General features: G+C 41.7%; 1 pseudogene; it reads left to right on the plus strand.

Moving 5' to 3' along the window:
• The first annotated feature begins 3,722 nt into the window (after positions 1-3,722).
• On the plus strand, positions 3,723-8,614 carry LOC133423302 (alpha-1,6-mannosyl-glycoprotein 2-beta-N-acetylglucosaminyltransferase-like; annotated as a pseudogene).
• Positions 8,615-8,853: the final 239 nt, after the last annotated feature.

Genomic DNA, 8,853 nt, shown 5'->3' on the forward strand with positions numbered 1-8,853 from the left:
TCGACAAAAGTGGTCAGCTTGGTCATGCATGTTTTTAACCTGGGGGGGGGGCAGAGAGACCAGCACATCCTACCAAAGAAGCTCCGTCACACTTTGATCGCTGCATTGTGGAAATCTGGAGTGATGTTCATTATCTGCTTGTGGCTTTTGCGTGTAGTTTCTTGGGTTTTTAGAAATGTGAACTTTTTACTTTGAAAAACAGAGCCTATCTCAGTTAAAGGGGACCTATGATGAAAAACAGGTTTTTTCTTGCTTTAACATATATAAAGTGGTCTCCCCTCAGCCTGCCAACTCAGAGAAGGAGGAAAGCAACCAAATTCTGCAGTGTCTGTACAGCCGCCCGGATGAGCCGTCCAGTGTGAAGTGATTTCTACGAGCCGTTGAGATTTGAGCATTTTCATTACGTAAGCAAAATCACAACCACGCCTCGGGGGCCTCGGCTGCTGAAACCACGCCCACAATTAACTGCCCCGGCCAGAGCTTCCGCCATCGTTTTGAAGCGTATAAGTGCATCGTGTGGCTGTTTGAACAACGAGGGACAGTAAAAATGAGGTTTTGCATCGACACTTACCCTCATAAAAGGATCAGTACCAACAGTACGGACCCGGCAACTGCACACGAGTCAGCGGTAAGAACGTTAATTTTTTATGTTATTTATATTCGTCTACAAGTATGATCTTTGCATGGGCTAAGTATTTAGCTTAGCTCCGGAGTTACCCGTTAGGTAACACCGGAGCTCTATTAGTAATACATTTTTTTCTGCCGATGGTTTCAGATCTTCCAAGCACCTGAAGCTGTTCAACGTCACCTTCAGAAGATGCACGGCCCTTCCTTGAGCCAGCACTAGTGCATAAATGTTATTTTATTTTTTTAACAATAAAGTTGCCATTTGTGAACATTCAGTGTTGTGATTTCTTTACAGTTAACATGTTTCATTTGTCTTGTATTGCAATGGCATCTTTACAGGCCTTAACAAGAAATCAGGCAGCTGCAGCTGATCCAGAACGCTGCAGAGTCCTTACAAACACCAGGAAACTGGACCACATTACACCAGGAAACTGGACCACATTACACCGGTCATGAAATCACTACACTGGCTTCCAGTGAGTCAAAGGATAGAGTTTAAAATCTTACTGCTGGTCTACAAAGACCTGAATGGTCTTGGACCAAAATACATGGTTGATCTGTTAGTTCCTATGAAGCTCCCAGACCCCTGAGTTCATCTGGATCTGGTTTGTTGTGGTTCCAGAACCAGAACCAAGCAAGGTGAGGCAGCGTTCAGTTATTCTGCTCCTCACCGGTGGAACAAACTTCCTGTAGACCTGAGGTCTGCTCCAACTGTAGATCCTTTAAATCAGGATAAAAACATTACTGTTTACTGAAGCTTACTCTTAAATTAAATACTTACCTGCTGTACTCTACTGCCCTTATTTTTAACAGCTTATGCTTTTTATTATTTTACCTCTTTTCTTATCATTTTATTCATAATTTTATTCAATCTTATTTGTTATTTACTGTCTAATTATGTCTTGCCGCTTTTAATGTCAATGTAAAGCACCTTGAATTACCTTGTGTTGAATTGTGCTATATAAATAAACTTGCCTTGCCTTGTAACATAAGAAATGAAATGATGAGGAATCTGAGTAAAGAACTGTTAGTGTGAAGACGTGGTGACCCGTTCCCCCCTCAGGGAACTAAAGGCTGATTTATGGTTCCGCGTTACACCAACGCAGAGCCTACGGCGTAGGGTACGCGTCGATTTAACGCAGAACCGTAATAGATCCGTTTACACCGTGTAACTGAATGAGAGCGTCCGACTATCGCGTCGAGCTGCGTAACATCGGACGCTCTCTGTCCACACTGAAACTGTGTGGACGGTCCAATAGAAAATAAAGCAATGGAATTGATTTTGTCGCTGACGCTCGCTCGCATGGGACAAGCTTTAATAGTGTCCCATGCTGCTCTTCTCCCCGGAGAGGCTTTGTTCCCTCCCCTGCTACACATCATTCAGGCAGCCAATCAGCGCAGAGCCTCATTATCATAGCCCCGCCCCCTCAGAATCCCGCATAGAGAAGGAGGTTAAAAGCGGTAAAAATAAAGACATGGCCCACAGGGTGAATTTCTAATTTATGTAGAAAAAACAAGCTTTTGATTGTTTTTAAGACATTCAAGGCCTGTTTAAAATATACATTAAATGCCATAATAGGTCCCCTTTTAAAGCCACTCTATGTAGCATTATCACTTTTGAACACATGGGGGCAAGACTTTGTCTTTAGGGGATAAAATGGTTGTTTCTTAATAACTTAATTGTTTCAAACTGAATGAACTGACCCACAAGAGATGGGTGAATAAATCTGAAAAATGTGAAGGAAATGATTCTTCTTTGGGGGAATTCATACAAAACAATCATAAATCCAATTATTTTGCTTCAAAAAAGAACAATCAGAGTTATCAACAGAGCTGATTATCGGGAACCAACAAATACATTACCGTATTTTCTGGACTATAAGCCGCTACTTTTTTCATAGGTTTTGAACCATGCGGCTTATACAAAGGTGCGGCTATTCTGTGGATTTTTCTTCCACCGCTAGGGGGAGTGCTAACCGGAATTAGAATGAAAACTAAGAAATAAATGCAAAGAAGAATACGCTACTTCTTCTTTAGCAGATAGAAGTAGAAGCAGATTTCAAACAGATAAATAGATAAATAAATACCAGTTATTTTCTCTTGGTTCTGTCCCGTTTTAATCAGCAAAGTTGCTGCCGTGTTAAAAGACACTGTTAGGAAAGGATGTATTTAGGTACAAACATGTACATCATGTACAGTTCAAAATCCTTCTGTACATGTAGTAAATATCTCATCTAACAACATAAATATCTGCGGCTTGCATATCTTTTTTTCTAAATAGAGCTGATGTGGCTTATATACAGGTGCGGCTTATAGTCCAGAAAATACGGTACTTATTAATTGTCAGATGCTCAAATTTAATGAATTTGTTGATTTCAAAATATCACTGTTGATGTACAAGGCTCATAATAATCTGTTACCACATTGTATCCAGAAGCTGTTTCAGCAAAGACAAAGTGGATATGAACTGAGAGGAAGCTGTAAATTCACAAAACCAAAGAACAGAATGGATGTCAAACATAGATGTGTTTCAGTTCATGGGGTTAATCTGGGGAATGTGCAGTGCAGTACATACCAAATATTAAAAAAAATATTAAAGAACAAGATGATCTTGTTCTTCAACATTCTGTATGAGTGTTTATGTCAGATTGTCAGAACTTAAAGGGGACCTATTATGAGAATAATACAAAAGAAAAAAAGAAGAATTTAAGAAAAACAGGCTGGACGGCATGTCTTTTACCTGAAGCAAAAATATTTAGTGGAGATTGGGCTTAGCCTCGGTTACGACCGAGGGAGAGCTGTGATTGGCTGGCTGGGACACATCAGCAGTCCGGCGCTCGCACTGCAGTCCTGTCATCCTTTTCTTGCTGTGAACCTTTTGACACACTGCTCAACTTCGCTCAGGTAAGTCACTTTATTCCGTGCTCAAACTCGTGAACTTTCTCTCGACTTCGTTCAACTTTGGTCCCATTTTTTTTCCTCCATAGGTGTTTTAAAAAAAGAAGAGGAAAACACTGGAGCCACAAGTTGTTGTTTTTGTTTAGTTCTTCTTAGGGGAGGTAAAGAAGATGCCATGTGTCGTGTTTGAGGAAGAGCAGCCTGGTTCAAAGTGTGCTTTTACCGGAGAGAAAATGAGGTTTCGGGTGGTGAATTGGAAACTGCTGGTGCTGCTGGGAGTCGGGTACATGATCCTGACTGTGCTGATATACACACGTGTGTTGATCTCTGTTGGGGACGCCAGAGGAAGTGGAAACCAGGGTCTCCACGCAGACACGGTCAAGTTTAACTACAGCTCCCTGTCAGAGCTGACCCAGTCTATCTACAGGGGGGTCAAAGACGTATAAGGCCTTCGAGTAGCCCATTTTTAAAATACTTAAAATAAAGATATTTTAGGCCATTTTCCAAACATTTGAAATGTAGTGTACACATACATGTATGTGAAAACTTCAAACAAAGGTATTTTAGTGTTTTTAAACCTTTAAACCGTCATTTGGGGCGACCATTTATCTCAAAATTAATAGATTTCCATAACAAAATTTATATTTTAATAAGTATCAGTAATTAAATTAACTGTTCAAGAAAGATAGACACATTTTTCCTTTCATTTTTTGAAAACCATTTTTAAATACATTCTATCCATAATGGCAGTGTCACCCTCTTACTTATTCTAAAATTCATAAAACTGATTTAAAATGTGTACAAGGTGTATCCACTTATGCATGCTATACCAATAATTTATATTTGAACCAAAACTGATAGACATTCAATTTTGAATTTGATACAGAATTGCCATTTGTTGGTTACCCCACATGACAGGTGGTCACCCCACATGATGCTTTCAAGTTTAATCAAATATAACAGGCTAACAGTTAGCTATATGATCTAAGCTAGCTACTTCTCACCACATATCACTAACAAATTTACCTTCAAAATATAGATTTGCAAATAAAACAAATTATTTACAGTTTTAGGGTGGTCACCCCACATGATATCAAAATGTGACGTATACACTGCAGCAGTTAGAAAGAGGATTTTGTAAAGGAGAGAGAGACTACTGACCTGCAGGTTGTCTCTCTGGGACCCTCATGGAGTAACTGGCTGATGCAACATCCTCTTTGAGATGATTGTCAATATAAAAGTCCCTCAATTGTATTTTTTTCATGGTCACCCCAGATGATAATTCAGACAATGAACATATTCAGACAAGATTAGTTTGTGTATTATGATTGAAATGTGTGTACAAATGTTCCATAACTTTGTCAATAAATCTAAAACAAGTTTGAAAGTATGCCCAATAGGGCAAGCATTATTTTTAAATTGTTTTAATGTGATTTAAAACCAGTTGTCCAAACAGAAGTCAAGGCCGGACGGCCACCCCACATGATGTTTTCACACTTCAGATGGCAGAAAATGACCAATAACCAACATGTTTAAATAAAATAAGAGTGGGCACATGTAGAAGGAACGTATTAGACATACATGTTATATTTTTAATTCATTTTTATGTTTATTATTAGGTAAAAAGTTCCATCGGACAGAAAAAGTAAGCGTCACGTCTTTGACCCAGGGCCAATTACAAGCAGCGTGTCCTCAATGCAGACAAGTTCCCCGGAGATCCTCAGCTGGTGCTGGTTGTGCAGGTCCACAACAGGCCCCAGTACCTCAAGCTGCTCATCCGCTCGCTGGAGAGGGCTGCCGAGGTCCACAGCTTCCTCCTGATCTTCAGCCACGACTACTTTTCAGAGGAAATAAACACGATTGTGCAAGGGATAACTTTCTGCAAGGTACTGCAGATTTATTTCCCCTTCAGCACTCAGCTTTATCCCGAAGAGTTTCCTGGGCAGGACCCACGGGACTGCCCTCGAGACATATCCAGAGAGAACGCTCTCAAAACAGGATGCATCAACGCCGAACACCCTGACTCGTACGGACACTACAGGGAAGCCTTCATCACGCAGACCAAACACCACTGGTGGTGGAAGCTGCACTTCGTGTGGGAGCGAGTGCAGGCCATGCAGGGCTACAGCGGCTTCGCCGTCTTCCTGGAGGAGGACAACTACATCTTACCAGACTTTTTCCATTTTTATAAATCAATGATTGAGTTCACGAAGAAGAGCTGCCCAGACTGCGACATGCTGGCCTTGGGTAACCACAACGGCCTGAATGATTTTACCACCATGTCTGATAAAGTGCTCATCTCCTGGTGGACCAAGCACAACATAGGCATGGCCATCTCCCGGCAGGTGTACTATAAGCTGATGGGCTGCAGCAACGAGTTCTGCACCTATGATGACTACAACTGGGACTGGACGCTGCGGTACCTCTCAGGAACCTGCATCAGGAAGGGCCTCAAGGTGCTGGCGGCGCAGGGCTCCAGGGTGCTGCACACGGGAGACTGTGGACTTCACCATAAGGAGAACTGCAGGCCAGAATGGGCCTCGCAGGAGGTGGAGGAAAACCTTCAGAAGGCAAAGGAGGGCCTCTTTTAGTCTAGATGGAAAGGGGGGTCCACGCGCACCCCCCGGATTTTTTTATGCCACCTGATTTTTTTTAATCCTTTAAATGTCTAGTTTCAGAATTTGGTCAGTGCCAAGATCAACTAATGTCTGAAAGGCTTCGTTTTCACACTTAATTGCATCTAACTCCAGACCAGAAAATTGAAATTTGAGATTGGCAAAGTAGCATATCCTATCATACATACAAGCCACAGAGACTAATAAACACATTTATTTTTGCTGCAACCACCGAGCAACGACCAAAACAACCTAGCAACCACCTAGCAACCACTTTTAAGACCCTAACTACCCTAGCAACCACCCTAGCAACCACACCTAAAAGAACTTAAAACCTCCTTGGTCTAGAAGGAAAATGGGTTTCAAGGGTAACCCCTATTATTTATGTCATCTACTTTTTGTTATCATCAAAGTGTCTTCTTTCAGAATTTGTCAGGTGCCAACCTGAAATCATCTCCCAAAGGCTTTATTTTTTATCCTTGTACTGCGAACCCTGACCAGAAAACTCTAAACACCGACATAGTATGTGGTGCAACTTTTGTCCTAAACAACTAACAGAGACAAATTAATACATTTTCCAAGCCAACTCTGATAGGCCATCACGTAGCAACCACCTTTAAGACCCTAGCAACCACCCTAGCAACCACCCTAGCAACCGCCTCTGTAAGTTGTTTAGGACAAAAGTTACACCACATTGTAGATATTTGTGAGAAAGGCCTCAAACCAGGTCAGGTACCTATGAAAAATAGGATAGAGCAGCGGAGAGCAAGGCGTGCCGCTCTGTTCTGAGTGAGCTGGAGTTTTACAAGTGCTTGTTTGGAGGCACATCAACACATTTGACCAAGGAGTGGTGATGAAGGCCTGTCCTATAGTATGGAAATATGAGGAGGAATTCAGTAGGCATGTCGTCCTTATTGGCAAGTTCCATACAGCCATGAATTACATGGGCAGGCTCACTGGCCATAAGTGTCTTGGAGCTGGCTATGCAGAGATCCTCATTGAGGCAGGCCTCGCAACCAGTGGTTGCCTGAAACGCATCCTAAGTGGGAAATCATATGCCAAGGCTCTCTTTAGTCTGAAGGCAGTCACAGAAGCACTTGAACGGCTGCTCTTCGATGTCTTCCTAGATGACGAGAAGCCAGACATCCCACATGAGACCCTAATCAACCTCATCCACTGCTGCTCTTCGGAGAACCTTGACACCACTCTGAACGATCCCTCACTCCTAAACCTGATCGGTCAGTACCAACAATACCAAGACAAGGTACGCAGAGGACATCTGGGTAAAACAGGAATGTTCTGGCTCTCTGTGATGGATCATGCGAGGCTGGTCTTCATGATGGATGTTGCTGTGAAAACCAACAACTTCGAGCTCTTCCATCACTGTAATGGCGCCATGGCGGATCTCTTCTTCGCGTATGATGGCCACAATTACTCCAGGTAATCTATTTTAACTTATTCTTTTATTACTTAATGTAAAAATAAGTGACAAACTTGTAATTGCTTACTAAGTTGATCTTTAAACGATTCATTTTTCATAGGTACCTGACCTGGTTTGAGGCCTTTCTCACAAATATCTACAATGTGGTGTAACTTTTGTCCTAAACAACTTACAGAGGCGGTTGCTAGGGTGGTTGCTAGGATGGTTGCTAGGGTCTTAAAGGTGGTTGCTACGTGATGGCCTATCAGAGTTGGCTTGGAAAATGTATTAATTTGTCTCTGTTAGTTGTTTAGGACAAAAGTTGCACCACATACTATGTCGGTGTTTAGAGTTTTCTGGTCAGGGTTCGCAGTACAAGGATAAAAAATAAAGCCTTTGGGAGATGATTTCAGGTTGGCACCTGACAAATTCTGAAAGAAGACACTTTGATGATAACAAAAAGTAGATGACATAAATAATAGGGGTTACCCTTGAAACCCATTTTCCTTCTAGACCAAGGAGGTTTTAAGTTCTTTTAGGTGTGGTTGCTAGGGTGGTTGCTAGGGTAGTTAGGGTCTTAAAAGTGGTTGCTAGGTGGTTGCTAGGTTGTTTTGGTCGTTGCTCGGTGGTTGCAGCAAAAATAAATGTGTTTATTAGTCTCTGTGGCTTGTATGTATGATAGGATATGCTACTTTGCCAATCTCAAATTTCAATTTTCTGGTCTGGAGTTAGATGCAATTAAGTGTGAAAACGAAGCCTTTCAGACATTAGTTGATCTTGGCACTGACCAAATTCTGAAACTAGACATTTAAAGGATTAAAAAAAATCAGGTGGCATAAAAAAATCCGGGGGGTGTGCGTGGACCCCCCTTTCCATCTAGACTATTTCCTCCGTCGCTCATCCTCAGCGGCACGGAGATGGTGGAGCACAAGGCACATATGAAGAACGGAGGATGGGGAGACATTCGGGATCATGTTTTATGCAATAATTACGCCAAACTTCTTTGAACTCGTCTTTTCTTTTGGCCAAAATGTTCTTCTGCAGATGTGCCATCATAGACAACATGCTGTGATGATCTGTGTGTCTTTTCTCTTTTACAAAAAAACGTCTTCCAAACGAAGGGACCAAATGAATTCCAAGCATGTGAAATGTTGAAATGTAATCTTTCATTCACCAAATCTGTACCAGTGCCAAGGCCTTTCCTGATGAGAGCCTTTCTGTTCTTGTTTTACGTCCTAAGTTTTATGTAAAATCCGGACCTAAGGTCATATTTAGAAGAATGTATAAAAAATT

This window comes from Cololabis saira, chromosome 22 (assembly GCF_033807715.1).
Source record: "Cololabis saira isolate AMF1-May2022 chromosome 22, fColSai1.1, whole genome shotgun sequence".
NCBI classification, from domain to species: domain Eukaryota; kingdom Metazoa; phylum Chordata; class Actinopteri; order Beloniformes; family Belonidae; genus Cololabis; species Cololabis saira.